General features: G+C 41.0%; 1 protein-coding gene across 5 annotated transcripts in view; it reads right to left on the minus strand.

Moving 5' to 3' along the window:
• The window catches only part of LOC125455634 (neuronal PAS domain-containing protein 3), a 1,150,912-nt gene that overhangs the window by 578,449 nt on the left and 547,119 nt on the right, over window positions 1-25,344 (minus strand). The window lies entirely within an intron of this gene.

The following is a 25,344-nucleotide window of genomic DNA, read 5'->3' on the forward strand; positions in this document are numbered from 1 at the left end:
AATGATTGGAATGAATTTAGTGAACACTAACAAATTATGAATTGTATTAGAAATAAATGAATTCAACACATGGGGCATTTTTTGTACTGCACAAATGAGCTGAATGGCCTGAACATACTTCCTAACCTGTATTTATCTTGTGACCTAATGATCAGAAAAATGAAGCAAATATTCAAAAGGTGAGTCTTATCTGTTGCCAAGCTTTTGTTTTAGAAATTAGTTCAAAGTGAGAACAATATTTTTCTGATCATTAAACTGAGGTGTGTTGTAGAATCAAGTATTTTTCTATTTCCATTATCCTGTATCCATCACCTGGTACAGCATGATCCAAATGCAAAGCAAAATAGCTCTGCACTGCACAACAATATATTTCTACTTTCAGTTCAAAGGAGTATCCATCTAACTAAATCTAGGGATTTACAATCAAAGTTTTCTATTTCACATACTATACCATCTTTATTGCCTCTGAGTGAAATTGCCGGTATGTGGTCAGAATTATAGATGCAATCCAGCTCACCACCACCTTCTCAATAGCAAGTAGGGATAGGCAATAAATGTTGGCCCAGCCAGTGACTCTCACAACCCACAAGTAAGTAAAACAAAGTACTTCATGTGACTGGCCAAATCTAGCTCTCACTGAGCCCTAAATGCCTTCAGTACAAAAAAAAGAATTGGTAAGAAAATTTTAAAAAACCTTGTGTTTACGTATTGCCTTTCGTGATCACAAGGCATCGAAAAACACTTTATTAGCTGATTAAATAGTATTAGAATATAACAGTGATTTTTACAGAGGGAAATCTATTGCTTGATTACATCCAACCCCAGTAGTAAAGTTGAGCCCACTACCTTGAAAAGAGGGCTGCCCTCCAGTGATAACATGCTGGGGGCAACCTCGACAAAGTGAGAGTGGGGACTCCACCCCTCAGGAGTAAAAAGATCTGTCCCCAAAAGCAGCTGGGCAGTTAAGCAGTCCCAGCAGCACCTGAACACAGTAGTAACTTCTGCTGGCCGTACAAAGGACTTTACACACTATAATCATTCACAAACAGCAAGTGGTAATGTGCAAATAATCGCTTTTACTAATGTTGCTCATGGTATAAATACTGTTCTTCCAAATGATATACAGAACTTTTTTTAGACTCACATTAAACAAGACAGGGCGTCAGTTTAACTTTGCATCAAAAAGACAAACATCTCTGACAGGGCAGTGCTCTTCTCAGCACTACACCAGAACACCAACTCGGATTCTTGTGCTTAAATCTTTGAAATGGGACTTGAAATTACAACATCCTAACTCATAGACAACTGTAATTTTGCCTGAGCAAACAGACAAAAGATTGACTCTCACTCTACACATTACGGCAGAGTTGAGTTGTGGAATACATTCCACTGTACAATGTTCCAATAAGCAATTAACTGGTTCACAATTTTGATTGCTTTCAACTTTGTATTAAATTTTCAGAAAATCTGTGTTAAGATCAGAGCAGTTAAATCTGAGAGTGTGGAGGCTGTAATGGTGAATCAAGATTGTCAACATTCAGAAACTGCAAAGAACGAGATTTACATGCAAAAATGCAGTACGACTAAAAATAAATTTAAAACCACAGAATTGTGCTTTAGTTTTAAGAGTTTTATTTAAATACATTATCTATTAAAATTCTCCTGACTTATCACAGAATTGTTATAGTTCAGAAGGAGACTACTTGGTCCATGATGGCACTGGCTCCCTGAAGGAAAATTTACCTCGTGCCATTCTCCTAACATTAGTCCTGTACATTTTGTGTCTTTAGATTCCAGAACACTTCAAGTGAAGCACTCCAAAGGGAATTGGGCTGTTGTCTTAAAAGAAACAAGGTCTACGCCAATTGAGAAAATGTGGAAAGTGAAACTAACTAAGTTGCTAATTTGGAGAGCTGGTGCAGACACAACAGACCATGTGGTCTCCTTTTCCACCATATCAATCCTGTGATCCTATGAAGAATCAGGTGCTTTACAATAAATAGCATATTTAAACCATAAAGCAAAAACTTGATGGGCCTAGAGGTTAAGCAGCCATTTTCATAACTTATTATGCGGAATATATATAAAACCAAATTGTTCAAGGTGAATTTGTCAACAATGCAGGATCAGACTAATTCATAGCTTCAGTCTAAATCCAGTTTTCGATATGTTTTCAAAAATATGCATTTTATGTAATAAAATGCATCCATTGCAATAATTAAGTTGGCACCAGATTGTTTTTTTCTCTTTGAGGCTACTGAAATAACTGCACAGAAGCCAGTAACCTGTCACCAAGCCACCTTTTATTTACATGTGCTCAATGCATGGCCTATGGCCAGCCAGCTCAAAGCCAGTCCCTGGACTGAGGAGATCTTCTTAATTTCCTGCTTGTATCTGTCGGTCAGGCCTCTCTGAATGGCCCAGGTTAACAACCCAACCAAGGATGCCAGTGAATGAGATCCACTTGGGCCTGGTTCCAATCATTACATTCCTCCCCCACTAAGTCCGTGGATGTAGACCTGTTCTTTCTCTTATAGCTTCTGCTGGGACGTTTTGGCCCAGGTCTGGCTCCTGTAACTTGGACTCAGACTCGGTTGCCGTGTACCGGACCATCGCCCACCTCTCGCAAACAGAGCATCTTGGAGAGTTTTTGCCGTTACAGTATTGCAGTAGCAGTATTCAGGTTGCATCCATCTCAGACCTTGGGAGTTCCTCAATGCTGAATGGAGGGAGAGAACCCCTGGTTTCTGACAGCCTTCCTGAGGGGTCACATATGTTTTGTGGCTGCCCCATTTACATGGTAGCAGCTTTCAGGTGATCCACATACTTGTTCAGGGCTGCCTCAGCTACCCAAACTTTGTATGTCAAGGGACCTGATCTTGCATCGATCTTGCTTAGAATCGATGCTGGGTCTCTTTTGCTTAGAGGAGGCATGTGGCCACCAATAGCATTCCTGCAGTCATTTCATCCTTCCTCCTAACACAGGACTGAGAATACCAGATTTAACCAGATGTGCATTCTTCTCTTCATCAGCAGCTCTGCTGGAGCTATCCCTGCAGTTGTGTAAGGTTGGTCCTATAATCAAACAGGAACCGGGACAGTTTAGGATCAAATGAAGCTATTGGCTGTTTCTTTAAGCCTGCCTTTAACAATTGGATTGCTCTTTTCACAGACGATTGGATGAAGGATGGTACGGAGTTGTCCAAATATGCTGAATCCCATGCAACTTTAGGAAATATTCAAATTTCCTGTGGGTAAATGACATACCACTGTTTGTGACTAATGCTTCTAGGAATTTTTGTTTGCAGCCTTTCAATCATCATCTTTGAGTTTGCCAAATGAACTTTATGCATGTCCAACCATTTTGAATCCACAATGACCGGGAACATTGATTCCATGAGAGGAAAAGCAAAATCGACGTGTAACCGAGTACAGGGTTTACCCAGCCTTTCCCACAAATGTGATGGCGCTGCCAGCAACAACGTTTGTCCCTGTTGGCATTCTGGGCACTGCCCCAACAATACAGCTACGTCTGCCTCCAGTCAGGGCCACCAGAATAATTTCTCACCAACACCTTCATTTTAGAAAGCCCTGGATGACCTTACTGGAGTTTCAGTTAGGATTTGGTGGTGACCTTTACTTGGGACAATCTTGCTCCCTATTGTAACATGCCATCCTCGATGGGCATTTGGTCTCGCTGGGTCCAGAAAGATTAAATTCTATTTGTGATGGTCCTTCTGTGTCCCCCATTACTACCGACTGTCTTTTTGCCAGCATGGAATCTTTCTGTGCCAACAATCGGATATTGTCAGCGGTGACTAGAAGGGTGTCCAGAAAGTTTAAAACCAGAATGGACTCTTACCAAGTTGGCATGTCTGCCAATGAAAGGCAGCTCAAAGCATTCATATTTGCCACTTGGCCTCCTGGGCAGTGTTCCAACTTGTAATTGTACACACTTAGATAAAGGCCTACCACTGAATTCGACTGAAACCTATGGTCGGCACAGCTTTATGTTCTTTAAGTAGCCCTAGCAAGGATTTGTGGTCCAGCACTATAATAAATTTACATCCTGGTTTCCACCTCTACTTTATCCCATCAGGAAAATGGCACTGGGTGGGCTATTGAAAATCATGGAATTGTGAAGTGACATTGGCACGTTTGATAATTCCTAGCCTTCCTGAAAAACTTCTGGGTATTTAGTGAGGACTTCACTCAGGCGGCCATTTTCTAATTGAGGTGAATCTTTCTCAACCAATTCTGCCCTAATTGGGTTGGGGCGAGCCTCTTACTACTATCAGTGGTAACTGCACCAACTGCTTCTCACCGAATTGCAAATCTTTAGCCTGTGGCTGGAAACCAGAGAACTTGGCGGGAAACCCAGACAGACAAGGGGACAATGTGCAAACTCAACACAGGCAGTCACCCAAGGCTGGAATTGAGCCTGTGTCCCTATATAGGCGGACTTTCCAGGGTATACGTGCTCCGGGATACCAGCCTAGAAGAGTTTATTTTTAATCAAGTCAGGCCTCATAGGACTCCTATGCTGCCTCAAGTATGCACAAACCTAAAAGCTACAATGGCTTGCTGGCCTGGATCCTGAAGAACTTTTTAGCCATTTGTCTGAGGCTTGGCTTTGTTGTGAGGTTTTGCTGTGGGCTGGCCTAGGATCCCTCTGCTCAGGCTCTGCAGTTGCATGCGGTCAGGTGGAGTTCCCCAAGCTCAGTCAGACAGATTACAGCATCTACTTCCATAGGGATGACCTGTAGCTCCAGTGCTCCACTTGCCACATTTTCTCATGACAAAGCTAGTTGTTGTGCCTACCTGAAGTCCAAATGGGTTCCAGCTGGTAGGTGCTTTTGCATAGTTACATCATTAATCCCACATACCAAATGGTCTCTCCGCAACTCGTTCAGGGTTAGCCCAAAATCACATGCCTCTACTAGTTGTTTTAACCTCATCAAAAATATCAATATGGATCATCCTGGTTCCCTGACAGCCAAATAAAACCAACAGCATCTCACAATTAGAGGAGGTTTGGGGTCATAATAATAAATCTGACAACCCTTGAAAGATTTTAGTATCTGCCCGATGGAGAGTTAAGCTCATAATAACTGAAAATGGTGCGGGTTCACAGCGTCAGAAGGATTACTTGTTGCTTATCATCTATCCCAATGTCATTTGCCTGCAAAAAAATGCTGCAATCTTTCCACAAACTGGGCCCAGTCTTCAACAGGATTGAACAAGACAAGTTTCGCAAATAAAGGCATAATTCCAGAAATGCTGACGTCAACTCAAAGACTATTATGAGCAAATTTTCTTCAGGCGTGTATTGTTTTGTCTCATTGCCACTGAAATAACTGCACAGAGCCTGGTATCCCATCACCAAGTCACACATTATTTATACGTGCACAGTATATAGGCTCTGACCAGCCAGCTCAAGCCAGTCCCTAAACTGAGGAGACCTTCTTGACCTCAATTTATATCTGTTAGCCAGGACTCCTTGGTTGACCCAGGTTAACAACCCCATTCAATGATCTCAGTCCATGAGATCCACCTGGCCCTGGTTCCAATCACTACACTGACCATTATAAATCGGGAGATTTCTTGAAACCATTGTTATGGACCAGACCTGACCCCCTCAAAATATTATAAGCAGGTAGACTAGATCCTAACATTTTTTTTTAAAGGCAGATGTGAAGTGGGTGTTGCAGGTGTGATGCAATTGGCAAACCACTTGGCTTTAAGCAAAAAAATATATATATTTGAACACTACAGTTGAAACACGAACAAAAGAAAGCAGAATTTTGAGTAACTTAACTGTTAGAAAACCTAACTGACCCGATGTAGCAAGTTTGGGGCGGCACGGTGGCTCAGTGGTTAGCACTGCAGCCTCACAGCGCCAGGGACCTGGGTTCAATTCCAGCCTCGGGCGACTGTGTGAGGAGTTTGCACATTCTCCCTGTGCCTGTGTGGGTTTCCTCCGGTTTCCTCCCACAGTCCAAAGATGTGCAGACTAGGTGAATTGGCCATGCTAAATTGCCCATAGTATTCAGGGGTGTGTGGGTGGGACGCTTCTAGGGGCAGTGTGGACTTGCTGGGCCGAAGGGCCTGTTTCCACACTGTAGGGAATCTAATCTGTAGGGAATCTAATCTTAACTCATTAAGTTGATTGAATAATTCTGATAAATGCTGAAAATGTTCCTTCTGTGTGTGACTAAAAATCACTGAAAAAAAGTTGGTGTATACCACATGGTTGGGCAATATACAAATGACTTTATTGGTTAATCTTTGAAATGTGGCTGGCGCAGTTTCATACAAAATGGCACAACTTTAAATGGGCATAGTCCATTCAGTGTTATGAAAGCCGAAATTGTCTTTGCTGTATCAGATAAAGGGACCTGCCAGTATCCTCTGAGTAAAACCACCTTAGAAATGTAAGTTGCTTGTCCCACCTTCTCAATACAATCTTCCAAACATGGAATTGGATATGCTCAGACTCTGTAACTGCATTGACATTGCAAAATTGTTAGGTACCATCTGATTTTGGTATCATTAGTAAGGGTAAGCTCCCGTGACCACAATTCACTTCAGTTGTGTTATCTAGGAGCATGCGTTCAATCTCTTTTTGAACCTGTGCCAACTTTGGAGGGTTAGGTCTCTGAGGATGTGGCTTAATTGGAACAGCATTTCTTATATCTGTATCATGCATAATTAAGTTACTACGTCCAAGTTATTCCCACATATCTCCCCATGCAATAGTAATAACTCTTTCAGGTCATTTCAATCTTCCTCTGGAAAGAAACTTAATAATTTATCCCAATTTTTGAGAACTTCTTCATTATCCAATTCACCTTGAGGATTGTCCAATTCAGAGTTCTCTGAACTTGGTTCTTCACTCTAGTTGCAACCAGTAACATATTCTCCTTTCACTGTCCTTCCCATCAAAATACCATTTGGGCATATTCACATGACACACTGAGACTTCTTTTTATCTGGAGTCTGTATCAAATAGTTCACTTCACTCAATCTCCTTTTGATTTGATAAGGTCTGCTAAATATTGCTTTTAAAAGGTATAGTTACCTCCGTCAGCAAAATTGAGAGTTTTTGATTTCTTGGCTGCTTCCTGTTTCATCATATGCTGTGAAATTTTTAAATGCTGGCTAGGCAACTCCCCCACGCTATTTAATCATTCCCTAAAATTTGACACAAAGACCAAAAATGTGGTCTCTGAAATCTGACTCACCAATTTCTCCTTAATCAATTTCAGTGGCCCCCTCACCTAATGCCCAAAAACGAATTCAAATGGACTGAATTTGGTCGATTCATTTGCTGCATCACTAATTGGAAAAAGTACAGATGGAATTCCTTTGTCTCAATCGTCTAGATAGTCTTGACTGTAAACCCTTAACATGGTCTTTAAAGTTTGATGCCACTTTTCTATTGCTCCCTGCGATTCAGGATGGTAGGCAGTAGATCTGAATTGTTTTATTCTTAACCTATCCATAACTTCCCCCTGAATAATTCTGATGTAAAATTTGACCCTGATCTGATTGTATCTCTGTGGGTAATCCATACCAAGTGAAAATTTTAAGTAACTCTTCATTAATCCTTTTAGCTGTGATATTTCATAATGGAATGGCTCTGGAAATCTAGTGGATGCATCTATTAATTGTTAACAAATACTGATTCTCACTTTTCGTTTTAGTTAGGTGTCTTACGCAATCAACTTAAAAAAGGTTCCTCAAATGCAGGAATGGGTACTAAAGGTACTGGTTTTATTACAGCGTGAGGTTTTTCAATCACCTGAAATGTATGACATGTCTGGCAAAATTCAACTACATCCTACAATCCAGGCTAGTAAAAACTTTTTTGTATTATGCCTTGAGTTTTTCTTACCCCTAAATGGCCTCCTATTGGGAATTCATGTGCTACCTGTGACACCTTCTTTCTATAACTCACTGGTCGTACAACTTGATGAATTCCTACCCATTTCTCATCCACCTGAATATATGATGGTCTTCATTTCCTCGTCAAAACATCATTTTTCAGAAAGTAGCATTCTGGAATACATTCAGATTCTTCTTCTGTGTACACTTTTGATACAATTGCTTCCATTTTCCATCTTACTGATGTAACCTAGTTAATTTCTCTGAGCTGAAAGTTTCCACTTTCTCCTCTACCTGTTCTTGTTTTTTTTCCTCAACCATTCAATCAAACAATGGTCTCTGATAATTCTACTTTGACTTCCTTATCTTTATTCTTTGATTTCTCCTCCTGTTTCAACCGTTGGCTTAGTGATCTTGTTATTAAACTGTCAGGAAAAATCTTAGGATATACTTCCTGGAATATCTCAGTTGCCTGATTTTCCACTAGCTTTTCAACCGCAGTAGGCAGCAGTCTTACCTGTGATCCAGCTATATCGTTACCGAGGACAAAGTGTATCCCTGGAGCCAACAGATTCTCCGGTATGCTGACCACCACTTCTCCACTTTTCACTGGATACTCCAACTTCACTCTGCATAACGGAGTACTTCTTGTCTCACCATGAATCCCATGTACTAGCACTTTTTCTGGCTATAGTTCTTGTGAATTACATATCTTCTCACCTCTCAACATCAAAGACTAATATGATCCTGTACCTCAATACTGTAATATCTTTATCTGCTGCTCCTGGCAAATGTGAGTAAACCTTACCTTCACAAGTAAATGGAAATGATAGATCTGGCACTTCCATCTCAACCAACCTTCAACCAGGTTGTACATTATGGTGCAGCTTTTCAGTCTCCACTGTGCTTTTCTTCACCACTTTAACAAAATTCACTGGCTTATCCTGTTTTCCTAAATCTGTCTTCCCAGAGCTTTTCATAAACCACCAACAATGTGACTACATACGGTCTATTTTATTGCAGTGAAAACTCCAGCTGTTTAACTTCTCTTTCCCCCTCATGCATTTCCTTTCTACTTTGTGGCACGCTATCTTTATTATCCTCAATGAGACCTACTTTTCTTTTACCACCCGAGGGTTTCTCTTTCCTCCATTTTCTATCTCTCATGGATCGAGATTGATGTTGGAAGCCGAACTTTGATTTATGAACCAACTCATAATCAGCCATTTCAGCTGCTATTCCTGCAGTTTTAACTCTCTGCTCTTCCACATGAGTTATCACTACTTCAGGAAGTGAATTTTTGAACTACTCTAAAATAATCATCTCGCTAAGAACAATATATGTTTGATCTATTTTAGTCCCCTTATCCACCTATCAAAATTACTTTCATTGACCTTTCAAACTCAATGTATGTTTGACAAGGGTTCCTTCTTCGGCTCCTGAAACATTGTCTGTAAGCTCTGGCACAAGTTTGTATGTACTTAAGATGGCTTTCTTCACCTCCTCATAGTCCTCAGATACCTCCTTTGATAGTGATGCAAATACCTTACTAGCTCTACCTACCAATTTTGCTTAGATGAACAAAACCCACGTGGTCACCAGCCATCTCATCTGTATAGCCACTTTCTCAAATGAGATAAACAAAAGGCTTCTATATCCTTCTCGTCAAATTTCGGCAATGCTTGGATATACTTAAACAAACCTCAACCAGGCCTTTGGTTATAATGGGTTTACTCATCGTCACAATCCTCCTCACTGAGCCTACCTTCTATCTTCACCTCCAACCTTTAAGTCTACCTTTCCTGCCTAATTACCAACTTCTGAAGTTCAAACTCTCTTTCTTTGTGGTTAACTTCTCTCTCTTTCTTCAGCCTGGAGCTTCCTCTCCTTCTCTTTTTGCTCTACCAGGGCATTTCTTTCTATTTTTCTTTCCTCTGCTTTTAAACCATAATTCAAAGTGTTTCAGGTCCATTTCATGTTCAAGCTGCTTACTTTGCAATTGAAATCTAGCCACTTCCATAGATTCCAATGGCATTTCCAGCAAATTTAAATGCTGAGCTGATGCTGTAATTACCTCCCCTTTTCTCACAAAGGCAATCCCAACTCTAGCTTGTCTGCCAATCCCAATAGCTTTGCCTTGCTCACCTTTTGTAAAATCCCCAAAGTCGTCTTCCACCCACAGAAAACTCATAGTGACTGAAAAAGCTATTACTACACAAAACACTGTTTAAAACAACCGAATTCAACACCCAAAACAAAAGACACTAACAAGTGCCACTTGCCGCCTTTCAGTACAACAATCCTAAACCCAAATTGGTATTATAAAATTATGTCAAAAGCCCCCAGCCCATAATGGACCTGGCCAGACCCCCTCAAAATATTTTAAGAAGATAGCCTAGACCCTAACATTTTCTTATTTTAAAGGCGGATGTGAAGTGACTGTTCCAGGTGTGATGTAACTGGTCAAACCACTCAACTTTCAGCAGAACAAAATTTATTTCAACACGACGGTTGAAACATGAACAACAGAAAGCAGAATTTAGAGTAACCTAACTGTTGGAAAACCTAACCGACCTAATACAGCAACTTAATAATACACTATTCCGATATTTTAACATCCCACAAACATACCTCTTGCCAAAAAGTTACATTCAAATACAGATTCTTACAGACAGGAGGGTACAGCATCCAGGGAGAGATTTTAGAGAAAGTCAGAGGAGTCTTTTACTGAAGCTTGCAACACTTCTGGTACTCAAAACATCTTGTGACTGCTGCAGTTAAAATAAATTAGAAAACACCTGAATCGGGAGAACTAGCCACTCCCCTTCCATTGTTAAACTGTTATACCCTGGACTCCTTGCCTTCTGCCTTTACAACCTCTTAACAAAAAACAAAGGACAATGTAACTTTTTTAAGGTGGCAGTACCATCACATTATGCTCTCATTTCCTGCTCAGCAGTGCCCATTCATGCTACTTTCATGATGGGATGGCAGGGATGAGTTGGAGTTGAGGTCAACACATCACGAAGTAGAATCAAGACAGGAACTGATATAGGTGGTTGCTGACCAGGTTAGAAGACTCGCCTAAATTCACATGGACAGCTCTGTACGAAGCTGAATGTTACTTGGGTTCTACTTTGGAGGGGAAGCCTACCAGGAAGATGGTGGAGTTGCAATGGCATGGGTTTCTCAGCAATTCAAGAGGCACAGCGTAAATTCATCCCAAGAAAGAATGAGTCAACCATGGCAGACAAGTGAAGTCAGGGACAGCATGAAAGCAAAAGATAAAGCATACAATGTAGTGAAGACTACTAGGAAGCTAGTGGATTGGGAAGTCTTTACAAACCAATAGAAGATAATTAAAAAAGTACAAAGAGGGGAGAAACTGAAATATGAGTAAAGAGATTGCAAGGCTTTTTTAGGTATATAAAAGGTAAGACAGAGGCAAGAGAAGATGTTGGACCACCAAAAAATGAAGCTGGAGATGTAGCAATGGGGGAAAAAAAGACATAGCAGAGGAACTGAATAGGTACTTTGCATCAGTCTTTGCTGTGAAAGACATTGGTAACATAACAGAACTTCAAGTCAGTCAGGGGCAGATGTGAGCACAGTGCTATCACTAAGAAGAAGGTGCCTGGGAAGCTGTAAGATCTGAAGGTGAATGAATCACCCAGACCAGATGGACTACACAAAAATAGCTGAGGAGATTGTAGAGGAATTGGTGGTGATCTTTCAGGAATCACTGGAGTCAGGAAGGATTATCTGAAAACTGGAAAATGGCTAAGTAGCACCCCTGTTTAAAGAGGCAGAAGTCTACAGGGCAGTTAGCCTGACCTCAGTCATTGGTAAGATTTTTAGGTACATTATTAACGATAAGATTATGGATACTTGAACCTGCTTCGTAAAATAGGTCTGAGGTAGCATGATTTTGTAAAAGGGAGGTACAATGGGATGATGGAATAAAACAACAAGCAGTTTTTTTTTAATCGACTGCTATAGAGAAGAAAAAATGGATTTTAATATACTTAGCTGCAGCACTCGTCAAATTTAGGTCAGAAATTACAACAGAGAAATATATTATGATAACTGTGATAATAAATGGTAATTTTATAATTTTATATTACGGATCATATTATTTTTGATGGAAGAAAAAAATCAATATCTGTAATATAACTAAAGTACTCAGTGTATACAACTGAACCAAAGGTAGGCTAGCATTGTTTTTGTCAGTCAGATTTTTAATTTCTTCCTTAGCTCAACATCATTTACTTTTCTCTTGCGAGGTCTACTGAGCCGAACACTAGTCTTCAAAGTTATAATGCTATTAATTTTCCATACTTGGAGCCTTCTTTCAATGTTGCATTGAGATACCTGCTGATATGTATGAGGGTTCCCACTTTCTTTTTCATATTATTTTTGTCTGGTGAAGGTTCTATTCTCATCTTGACATCTCTTATCCAGATCAGTACACAGGTCACAAACAGAACTACAAGTAACAGTCCGCTTAAAATAAAAATTAAAATGCCTCCACAAATTTCTGGTTTGAAATTAAATATTAGCCCAAAGAAAACTTAGTAAAACAAACACCAAGGTTTTACAGATCCTCTCGCATTTCTGTTAAATTAATTTCTAAGAAAATCACAATACATTCTGAAGTAGAAAATAATCTGAAATAAAAATTTTGGCACACTAAATGGATGAATAGCACAAAGTCACAAAGAAAGGGCATTCAAATGTTTTTAACTATTTTCTATGTTGTTTAATTTGCTAGGCTTTAGCCTTGGCATATTTACCAGTCATATACCATTTACCAGTCATATACCATGGCTGCAATTAATATAAGCTACAATTTTATCTATACTTTATGCAGGAACATTCTGTATTGATAAGAAGTAACTTAATATTGATTAAGACAGATTTCCAAATTCCTCAGGTCATTAGATTAGCTGGGTATTGCAAATACCAGTAAAACCAAATCTTCAGGAGTGCCCGCCAATAAGTACTCTGTCAGACATTTCATAGATTAACTGAAGTGGACAGGTAGATTATGTGGGCTCTTCTGGCTTATGTGGTTCTGCCCGTTTTATTTTGCCATATTCAACAAAGTCAGGTAAAATAGTGTTGCAGCTACAGGACCACAAGAGGGAAAATGCATTCAAGATAACTTGGATTAATGTAATGATCTATTATTTCAATGCGAGATCCTTGAAAAGTCTCTTCACTTGGTTCGATAACCTTGCCCTGTTCTGTATATCACTAAAAGGAACACACATCAGTTTTATATCAGTATGAGCTTTAGCAATGGATCACTTGTGGTAATTATGGGAACTTGACCATTATTTATCATTAATGGCTCCAGTTCATTTAAATAATATTTATACATAACAGGCCAAATTTTATTAGCAACAGTTACCAGTTTTGGCCTGGGAGAAAAAGTATTATTAGGGGTTTCTAGGGACAGGGAGCCAGCTCAGTGTGTCTCTAGCTCACTTCCTCTTTTGTCTCCCCAAACTCCTGTTTGATAAAATCTTTGGTTTTAGTTCTTAGCCAATATACCCTCAAAGTTTGTACACTGTGTTTAAAGTCTTTTAGGCAACACTTGTGTGTTTAATTTTTCCTGGTGAGTGGTTGGATCCTATCTCATGACAGAGATCCTTTTTACTGACAATACAGTAATCTGCTACATCATGAAAATGAGAGATGCCATAAGGGAACGATACGTAGTTAATGAGGTGAATTTGGTAAGTTGCAGTGAGCAGTCACTGCCTCACAGCGGGAATCCCTCCAGAAAAGCCAATACAACTCACGCTCAACAGAAAAAATACATAAGTTCAGCCCAACATCTTCAGATAAAATGGCAATATCAATGAAGATAGTTTTGTTTACTCCACATCTTTCCTGAATTCATCTAAATCTGGTCAAATGAGCATGGTAGCTTTTTTAGGTCAATATTTGCCCGTCTTTAAACCCACTTTAGTCCTCAAAAGGTCTTGAATATGATTTTATTGAATAATGGTACACACTTGAATGGTTAAAGAGAAAAATTTGGATCTTGCAATTGCATTAAAATTGGTCAGGAAGGTTTTCAAGTAAGTTTCTGCCAACTACAATTGTCTGAATGTCATATCAATAACAATTTATTTAGGTACTGCCTTTAATGTAGAACACCACCTTAATCTTGTTCAGAGAGGTATAATGTAACTAAAATGGGCTCTGAAACAATGATGATATTCACTGATGTGAGCAAAAGCTTGGCCAAAATAAATGATTTGAGGTATTTCCGAAAGACAGAGATGTGAGAGATAAAGGTGGTTAGGAGGAGAATTCCAGTGTGTAGCCAGATATCATTACTGTCAATATTTTAGCGAAAGCAGCAATAATGTATAAAAGACGAGGGTTAGAGAACAAGCTTGGGAAGGAATAATGGGAACTGCAGATGCTGGAGAATCCAAGATAATAAAGTGTGAAGCTGGATGAACACAGCAGGCCAAGCAGCATCTCAGGAGCACAAAAGCTGACGTTTCAGACCTAGACCCTTCATCAGAGAGGGGGATGGGGAGGGGGTTCTGGAATAAATAGGGAGAGAGGGGAAGGCGGACCGAAGATGGAGAGAAAAGAAGATAGGTGGAGAGGAGAGTATAGGTGGGGAGGTAGGGAGGGGATAGGTCAGTCCAGGGAAGACGGACAGGTCAAAGAGGTGGGATGAGGTTAGTAGGTAGGAGATGGAGGTGTGGCTTGAGGTGGGAGGAAGGGATGGGTGAGAGGAAGAACAGGTTAGGGAGGCAGAGACAGGCTGGGCTGGTTTTGGGATGCAGTGGGTGGAGGGGATGAGCTGGGCTGGTTGTGTGATGCAGTGGGGGGAGGGGACAAACTGGGCAGGTTTTGGGACGCGGCGGGGGAAGGGGAGGTTTTGAAGCTGGCGAAGTCCACATTGATACTATTGGGCTGCAGGGTTCCCAAGCGGAATATGAGTTGCTGTTCTTGCAACCTTCGGGTGGCATCATTGTGGCACTGCAGGAGGCCCATGATGGACATGTCGTCTAAAGAATGGGAGGGGGAGTTAGAATGGTTCGCGACTGGGAGGCGAAGTTGTTTATTGCGAACCGAGCGGAGGTGTTCTGCAAAGCGGTCCCCAAGCCTCTGCTTGGTTTCCCCAATGTAAAGGAAGCCACACCGGGTACAACGGATTGTACCAGCCCAGCTCATCTCCTCCCCCCACTGCATCCCAAAACCAGCCCAGCCTGTCTCTGCCTCCCTAACCTGTTCTTCCTCTCACCCATCCCTTCCTCCCACCTCAAGCCGCACCTCCATTTCCTACCTACTAACCTCATCCCACCTCCTTGACCTGTCCCCTCCCTACCTGCCCACCTATACTCTCGTCTCCACCTATCTTCTTTTCTCTCCATCTTCGGTCCGCCTCCCCCTCTCTCCATATTTATTCCAGAACCCTTTCCCCATCCCCCTCTCGGATGAAGGGTCTAGGTCTGAAACGTCAGCTTTTGTGCTCCTGAGATGCTGCTTGGCCTGCTGTGTTCATCCAGCTTCACACTTTATTAGCTTGGGAAGGGGTAAGTTAGCAGAAGTAGGCCATTCAAGCCCTTCAAACTTTTTCCACAATCCAATAACATCATAGATCAGACCTTTCACGGACTGAAATAGTCTGAAACATCAGCTTTCCTGTTCCTCTGATGCTGTTTGGCCAGCTGAGTTCATCCAGCTCTGCACCTTGTTGTCCCTTTCACAGACTAAGACTGGTCTAAAGCAAGGACAAATATTGACCTAAAATAGCTATCATTTGACCAAGTTTAGATGAATCCAGGAAAGATGCGAAACAAACAAAACTATTTTCAGTGACGTTATCATTATATCTTAAGAAATTCGGCTGAGTTTAGGATTTTTGTTTGTTGAGTGGGAGTTTCATTAGCTTTTTTGAAGGGATTCCCACTCCAAGGCCGACTGAGATTTGTCATTTGAACTTACCAAACCTGCCTCATTAACTGCCTACCTTTCCGTTACATAACCCTCACATCAGGTCCACAGCGGGCCAAGGAAGAGGTCAGGAAGAAACCAGATACCTGCTCAGCTCCAGGCACCCCTGGGGTGTGAGCAATCAGGGACTTTGTTTACATGCACAGAGAGAAAAGCAATGGAAGGCAAAGGCCCTCACTGGCCAGAGCTATAGCAATGCAGCGAATCATGTAATTGTCCGGCTGCCTCTGTGGAAAGGTTGGCAGCTGCATGGACAGCCAGGCCCAAAACCCTCTGGTCTGCTGGAGAGGCACACATATTTGCACTCCAATTGGTGCTTAGGATGGAAGGCATGATGACAGGGTGATGGGGAACTCCAGGTGCCCCTTCCTTATAAGGACACAGGGTTGTGCCAGAAGGTACCCTGTCAAAGGGACATGCAAGTGCCTCAGAAGTATCCTGTCAGCACATTCCCGAGGTGGCCAGGCCCTCCCATTCCGACTCTTGAAAAGTTCAAGCTTGAGGGTCCATTTCGGCATGTCTGGACCCTCACTAGGATCCCCGGGGATTTCTGATGAAATCTCCAGGGCTTACAGGCTTCACTGCTGAACCGGCTCCCTCCACCTCAATTCCAGAAGCAGGGAGTACCATAAGACACAATGAGAGGGAGAAGATGAAGAAAATTCTGAGGGCACTTTAATAGGAGGATCTTGCACCAACTACCTCACAGGTTGAATCACTTATATAGCCAACTCTGAGTGTGGTTGCAATGATTGCCCTTCTAATTACGCACTTTTAATGGAAAATGACAATGAATGCTCCTTGGCCAATGACTTCTAGCATCTGTACCTACATGTCAGTGAGGCCCTGTATACCTAGATTCTCTTCCTGGTAGCCCTTCTCAGGGACCTCATAGGTTTTGCACCTCCCCAGATCCCACTCAACTCATTTAACAGAGCATAAGCAAGCCTACCTTTCGTCCTCAGCAACTGCTATATTAGGTGACTGCTGCCAGGTGTGGTCATTCACCATCTCCCTTTGAAGCCAAGTCCTCTTGTCTGTGGAGTAACCACTTCCTCCCTCCCCCATTCACCACTACACCAATATGACCTCCAGGTGAATCACTGTTTACTGTATCCTCCCTTTGCAGATATGGTAACCCTTGACCTAACTCTACAGATGGCAGAATCCTGTCATAAAGTCATCCTTTATTTACAAATGAACAGTCCTTGACTATAGCACTGCTTCAAACAGAGTTAAACACCGCAGTGTCAGTATCCCTAACACTCAACCTTTTTAAGTCAGCCAGGGCTCCCTGATTGGACCAGGTTAATAGCTCAGTCCGGGAAGGACCCCGTGGTGCCAGGAATCAGAGATTTTGTTTACATGCACAGAAAGGACAGGAGCAGTAGATGGTTATTTGAAAGGCACTGGCCCTCATTGGTCAGAAACTACAGCAGTGCAGCGAAACAAGTAATCATCTAGTTGCCTGTGCCGTCAGGTTGACAGCCTGACAGCCATGCCCAACGTTCTCAGCTGGAGAGGCACATTTCATCCTCAGCCAGATGGGGAACTGGACAGGAAAGATGCCACAACGGCGAGGTAGGTAGTCAATGAAGCGAGTTTGGTAAGTTGCAGTGAGAAATCTCACTAGGCCTTGATGCCGGAATCCCTCCAATAAAGCCAATGTAACTTGTACTCAACTAAAAAAAGTATGTTAAGCCTAATATCTTCAGTCCAGCCTGCTGACCTCATTACAATCACGACAGCCTTCCTTCACAATTGTGAGCTCTACTTTTCCCCTGTCTGCTGCCCAAACATGAGGAATGAATTCTTGAATATCTGTCCTGCAGCAATGTCCCTGTGTCCCACGACCACCACCAAAACCACTATTTTGGTTTAGTTTCTGAAGACAGACCCAACAGAATGACCCTGGCTCTCCCCTTGAACTGACCTAACCAGCCATTTATCTTATATGGCGCATAGTCATGACAAGAAAAAGGTATAAAAGAAGCTTTTAAAGCAGGATTTGCAATTGTCATGGTTAGATTAGTCTGGCCTGCTGCTGCAAAGACACAACTGGAAATCTGTCATCAGATTGACCATGTGAGACAGACTCTAGCTTTAAGCAACCAGTATTATCTTGACTATGCACTGTTTCTTTGTAGTTTGATAAAGATGTTTCCACATCTAATTGAACAGTATCCAAGTGCCATCAATATACGTGCCAGCATCATTTGTCCAAATAGTGTGTTTTACATGCAGATGACTGAAATAGACTTAAAAAGAGTGAGGAAAAATCCAACTTCTTCACAGATCATAAAAGATGCTATTATTGACAGAGAACAAATGGATGATTCATTGGCAATGAAATGCTTCAGAAGCAGTTACCATAACACGGTCAGTTTCAGTGCAAAAGCAGAACCAACACTGAACATTAAAGCAACTGATCAAGGGGAAATATTCACACGAAAACATTACTAAAAGGAACATTACCCAGACTAAACTGAGGACAAATCTGGGAAAACATTCTGTTGGATAGTACTGACAAACTTTCAAACAGAAAAGATGTAAATTCAAGAATGAAGCAATTTAATTCATCTCAGATTGTAATTCTATTGTTGGGGTGGAAAAATTAATTAAATCTCAAACAAAAATCAAGCACTTAGCACTTACTATGAACATAATAAAAATTAAAGTCTCAATAATGGTAAAACTTTTGTTCCGAAAGCAGGCCATATTGGATTCAAAATATCAACTTTGTTTCTCTTCTTCAGAGTTTCTGTCAGATCTGTTATGTTTCTCCAGCATATTTTGTTTTTATTTCATTGTCCAGCATCATTGTCAGCATTCTAAATGAGTAACTTCCTTCCTGTCACTCTCCTGCCTTCTCCCAGTAATGTGGCGCATTGTTACTTCTCATATAATCAACTAATTCCATTTTGACTGCTTCATTTAAACCCACCTCAACCTGAAATGTTAATTCTGACTTCTGTCCACAGATGCTGCCATGACGAGCTTTTCCAGTAATTTTTATTATTGCTTAATATCTTCCACTAGTGGTGGTCATGGTCATGCTGAGAGAAGCCATGATACAAAGTTCTGTAATTAGAATTTTGATAAATAATTTCCAAAATGTGTGGCTTTACCTATCTGCCAATCACCTTTACTCTTAAGTGGTTTGTCATGACCCTCATAGGATGAGTGGACTGGTAATCAAGCCCTAATACCCTATGAACCATCACAAATGCATAAAAAAATCAATTGAATCAGCGGTCTGGTTACTTTTCATGACTTTGATAGCTACCCATGACAAAAGAAATTCACAACATGTTTAATTAATTTTTAAAAAATCAATAAATCTACTCTTCAACATATAACTACTACAATGCAAACTTTAACTATATCTTCCATAAATCCAGTTGTGTACACATTCGTTCATCTGTAGAACAAACAAGTCAGATAGCTCTCCTGAAATATCATGGGTGGAATATTTAGACAAACAGGAACAAATTCTGATGATCAAGTGTCAAACCATATCTGTAGAATGAAGTGATTTTCTCACAATTCTTATGCTTTTCACTGATATCATGTTGTTGATCCTAAAATTGGTTTCAGGTCAGTTGCACCTAGACCTTTACTTGAGTTAATTTTCTTGTGAGGGTCTTTTGGCACTTTTTCACTCACAGCATCTGTGGACAGAATTCAGATTTTCAATTTGAGTGACGCTTTCTCAGAACTGATGATAGCCATAAAATGTTTGTTTATATGCAGAAGAGAGGTTAGAAGGAGGGGGGTTAAGAAGTATATGGTAGGTAAAGGTAGAGCCCAAAGAGAGATAAGAACAGTTGGACAGGCAAAGGAAAACAATCCAGCAAGGAGGGTGAATAGCTATTAATGGGGACTGTTAGCGATTAACAATGAGTTATGTGTAATAGCAGACTGTGTGATAACGAGAGTTAGTGTGAGGGGCTTGGGATAAGAACATGGGAGAGATCAAACCCTAAAGTTGCTGAGCTCCATATTGTGTCCAGAAGGCTGAAGAGTTGTCAAGTGGAAAATGAGATGCTATTCTTCCAGCTTGCATTGAGGTTTGCTGGAGCACTACAGCAAGCCTGATACGGAGATGTTGGCCAGAGAGCCAAGTGGTGTGTTGAAATGGCAGGCAACTGGAAGTTCCGGGTCTTTTTTGCAGACAGAGGTAAGCGCACCCAGTCTCCGTTTCATTAGAGGAGACCATATTGTGAGCAGCAAATGCAGGAGACTAGGTAGAGTGTGAAGAGCATGGAAAGTGCAGCTTCATCTGAAAGGTGTGTTTGAGCCCTTGGCTACTGAGGAGAAGGAAGTAAACAGACAAGTGCTACATCTTCTGTGGTTGCAGAAAACGGTGTTGTTATATTCTGTGGGGTGTGTTGGGAGTGATGGAAGGGTAGGCCATGGTGCACAGAGAGAACAATTCCTGTGGAAGGTTGACAAGGGAGGAAAAGGAAATATGTAGGTTCTGGAAATGATCCTTTGGATGTGGATACTGGTGGGATGGTAAGTAAAGACAAGCGGACGATGCCGCTGTTGTGGGGGTGGTGGGGGGAGGTGGGGTGAATGCTGAAGTACGGGAGATGGGTCGGATCAGGCGAAGGGCCCTGTCAACAATGGTCCAGGGGTATCCTTGGTTGAGGAAGAAGGTGGACATTTCAGACGTTCCCTTGTTGAAATTGGCATCGTTGGCGCAAATGTGGCAGAGATGGAGGAACTGGGAGAATGGAATAGAGTCTTTACAGGAAGCAAATGTGAGGACATAAAGCTTCCTGCTTTTAAACACAATCCACTGTCAGTCACTAATAATGCCCATTAATAGCTTTTTATCCTACTCACTGGATCGTTGTCCACTTCTTTGTCTGTCTGACTGTTCTTCTCTCTTTGGGTTCTATCTTTACCTATCGTTTAGTCCTTACTCCCTCTCCACACATTATCTTCTGCATGTAAACTGCATATAAATTTTCCTAGTTACCATCAGTTCTGAGGAAAGGTGTCTTGTCCTGAAATGTTCACTCTGATTTTCCTCCGCAGATGCCGTCAGACCTGATGAGCTTTTCCAGCAATTTCTGATTTCGTTTTTGATTTTCAGAAGGTGCAGTTCTTTGGAGATATCTCGGAGCAAAGGAAACAATTGCATTTCAGTAAGTCTTTGGTATATGTGGTTTGACTGTCCGTACTGCAACAATATGAGGTCCATCAAGCACGTCTTCAAAATATTTGACACATGTAAATGAATCATGCCACATCATTCAATTTTTCTGATGAAGGGTCTAGGCCTGAAACATCAGCTTTTGTGCTCCTAAGATGCTGCTTGGCCTGCTGTGTTCATCCAGCTCCACACTTTGTTATCTCGGATTCTCCAGAATCTGCAGTTCCCATTATCTCTGATTCAATTCCAAACATCCTTGATCAGTGACATTTTATAATCATAGTTTTGGAAAATGACTGTGACTGAGATGAAGATGTGGGTCAGGTTTATGAGAGGTTTGAGGCCATAATTCTTTGATGGACAATCTTTGGTCAGGAGCTTCCAGGTGTAGTTTATACTTGATAGCTTGGACTTAGCTTAAACTATAAGATTGTATGCAAAACACTTTAAAAATCTAACTACTTTTGTCCTAGTTGAGGATGTGCTATCACTAAATCACATATTATCCTTAAATCACAGCTTGATATCTTGAGACTTTTATTTCCTCTTCCCAAAATGTAACAACTGAATATAAAGCATTACATTAAACAACAGTTACACTATTGATATTGAAGTATTCATAGTAAACCAATTTTGAAAAGGGAGAGAAAAATATGAATAATATATTTTTACCTGATTATCAAACGTAATTTCAATGAAGGATTTAAATAATTAAGCCTTACATATTTGACTTTTGTAACATGAAAACCTCCAGAGGACATAACTGAAAATCAGTTACATAGTTTGTTCGGAAATGTTGAAATTTCATACACCAACTTCACCAGCATTAACCAATATTTTCAAGCAAATGTGGAGAGTAGGTTTTTTTTTAAAAATTGTCCATTGTTATGCCTCCCTTAATTATGAATCTGAAATGTTTTGATACTTTAACAGTTCAAGAGATTTAACTTAATCCACACTCAATTGATTTTGAAATAAATAGTGAAACGTTTCTGAAAGTGTAAGCATTAGCAGATAACTTACATATATTATACCTTTCCAGTATTTCATTACAGTGTACATAGCAACATTGTGTCAGCATTAAAAGTCACGTTTTGGCATATATCTTAACTCCTCTTTTCATCTGCAACACGCTATACTCAGATTAGTAATCATCCTTTAGTTTTCATCCCAGAGAAAAGTGTTTAACTTGAAGGTACCATAGAACTGGAGTCATTCAAGCAATGCTGGATGTATTGTGAACATGCATGGAAGTTTAAGACATGTCCAATTTTTACAGTGGATCCCACAACCCTTCAAAGTGGAAATAACCTACAATCACACTAACAGATCAAGATTATACATAGCATACAAGTCGATCAGCATTTTTGGAGGAGTTGTTGAGGCTTCAAAAGTACACTTTATATGCCAACATGTGATAAAATAATTTGTGTGGTCATTTTGAAATGTTATTTTCCTTCCTGAGAAAATCAACCATGAATTATTGAAACTTACTCTATAATAAGATTTAATGGATTTTGTCAGTTGATACAAACATCCTTCATATATTAAGGGAATATTGCTACTCAGTTAGAATTATATCAAATATTCATGATGAAACCTAAGAATCTTTCCTGGTAATATCGTACACTAGAGTATGTGCATTTTGTTATCATGGGCCATATTTTGCTCCGGTTGGGCAACTGATTGTACATGCTAATTACTCAAGCATTTCCTGACATCATTCAACTTCAAACCATTTTGCAATGTAATTTGTTGAAAGTACGAGATTATAATAGCACAATGAAGGCTTTGAGACGACTAGGATCTGAATGAATTGTGAGATAACAGTATATTTGATGAAGTAAGGAGATTTAAGGATTGAGACAGAGACAGAAGGATGGAGAAAGAAGATAGATTAGAGTCAAATAAAGCATTTAAAGAGAAGCCGAGAGAGGGAAACACAGATTGTATTGAGAGGGAAAAACAAAAGAATCAAAGACAAAGGCAATGAGCTGAATTTACAATATTTCGGATAATTCTGATGAGTTTCACAAAGGATTTTCTTTGCGAAGCCTACCAGCATTTCTCGCTTGATTAACTATCAACACAGCCCCTATGGCATCCATCTTATTCACTGCTAGCCCAATTCTACCACTTGCTGTAGCCAGAATAACTCCACACCCACCGGATATCTTGGAGTTGACCAGTATCATTTTAAACCCTGGCCAAATCACCAGCCAGTAATGGCATTCTACAGTTACCTTTCACTGCAATGTAATAGCACATCAGCCTCAAAAACACAATGCTCATGGTACATATTTGGTGTGGCAGACACTTCCAGGCACAAGTAGCTCCATGCCCCTGTCCCAGTTACTGTTTAACCACTGAACCAAATTGCCTTCTACGTCTTCGCCACATCCCATCAATTACAGTGCATCAACACTATTCTGTATCCAAAGCCCAATGCAGACCAGCATTGTACTATTGCTCAGTGGGAGATTGTCAGAGACAGGCAAGCATTTACACAATTCCTAATGTGAGCTTTTACTTATAGTTATCAAAAGTGAACACAAAACAAACAAATAGAGGCTGCAGTTCACCCTGCAATGCAAACAAAATGTTGGTATAATGATCAATGACTAATTTGCATTCTTCAATGAGGTGCTGCACCAAGTTCTCATCCAATGGAAGTAGGGGTCAATTATGTCTTATCTGGCTTGTAGCATCTGAAAAGTGGCACTCTATCATACACAAGGTGGCCTTCCTCCTCAATGTCCTCATTCTCCTCCTTGGAAGACTTCTCCCATTCCCCCAGTTTAGCAGACGGCACATCACTTCATTGACTGCACAGCACAGAATGTGAGAATGACGAGGCACATTCTGCTCAGACTATACTGCAGGGCCACTCCCAGTCCTGTCCAAGAAATGTAACACTATCTTCAGCAGCCCTATTGTCTGCTCCACCACTACAGTAGTCAAAGAATAGGTGACATTGTGTTTACCCTGCATTTGTCAAGGGGGTTGCACAATGATGGCATCAGCTATGGGCACTAGGTAGCTTTTGTCCCCCAGTGGCCAGCCTTGGATGGCATCTAGGCCCTCAAATGCAGCGTAAGAGTGCTCTAGGATGTAGGATTCAAAGCAGCTGTCAGGGTAGTGAATGCACACTTCTAAGAAGTGAAACTGGTGATCACAGATTACTAGTACATCAATGTAATGGCAGCCTTGCCTTCTGATGAACTCTGCAGTGATGTAAAATGGCCAACTCTGTGCAATATATATGCATTTGAGGGTAGTCTGTACATGAAGGAAGCCAGCTATATTTCTGAATCATACAACCTGGATTATAGCACTAATTTCATTTTGGGAAACAAAATGAATCAGTGTGATTTTACACAGATGTTATGAATCATTATTCTGATGCATTTGTGGATGGATGACTGAGAGACTTCACAAAGATCATTGCTGTTATCTAGAAGGAGCCAATTGTATAGACGTTCAAAGCAGCTATCACCTTCACAGCCTCCCTCCCTCAACTCCAATTCCTTCAGGTCTCAGATCCTGATTCAGCAACCAGCATAGTCCATTACAGTAGTCCTAAACATATAGAGCCTGTGTTTTGCTTATCCCCCGAAAATGGATCTGAGAGCAAAGGACTCCTGCTGCCAGAGCTCAATGAGGCCGCAGCAGAGATTGTGCAGGCACATACACATGGAGAATTTGTACCATGAGGGAATTGTGGATTTAGACACACCAGAATGACTGAGGACCCTGCAACACATGCAATTCTCATGGAGCAAAAGAGTGCAATCATTAGTAATAAACACAACTGCAGTCGTATAGAGGGCAAGGTAGTGACAGATGGACCAGACCCAAAATCACACAGGCAATACACCTTCCCCAGCAGGCAGTGGGGAGGTGGCCAAGGTCATTAGCAGTTTGTTAAAGCAAGGAGTCCTATGCCCTGTAGCATTGACCAATTAGTCACTAATATGGCCAGTTAAGAAATCAGATGGCTCTTGGTGGCTCACATTGATTACAGGGAACTCATCCAATTACAGCACCAGCAGTAGGGAATAGGCAAAATCATGATCAGGCTTTATGGGCAAAATACACTGGACACTGGTAATAGATTTTGATCTATCTCCCTTCCCTGACAGTGCCAATACAAATTCACCTTCGTTACCAGCAATACACAAGACCAGGGTTTTCACAGTCATAAAGGGGTATCATAGAATCCTTACAGTGTGGAAACAGGCCCTTCGGCCCAACAAATCCATACCGCCCCTTGAAGCATCCCACCCAGACCCATCTCCCTATAA

This window comes from Stegostoma tigrinum, chromosome 10 (genome assembly GCF_030684315.1).
Source record: "Stegostoma tigrinum isolate sSteTig4 chromosome 10, sSteTig4.hap1, whole genome shotgun sequence".
In the NCBI taxonomy this organism is placed as follows: Eukaryota; Metazoa; Chordata; class Chondrichthyes; order Orectolobiformes; family Stegostomatidae; genus Stegostoma; species Stegostoma tigrinum.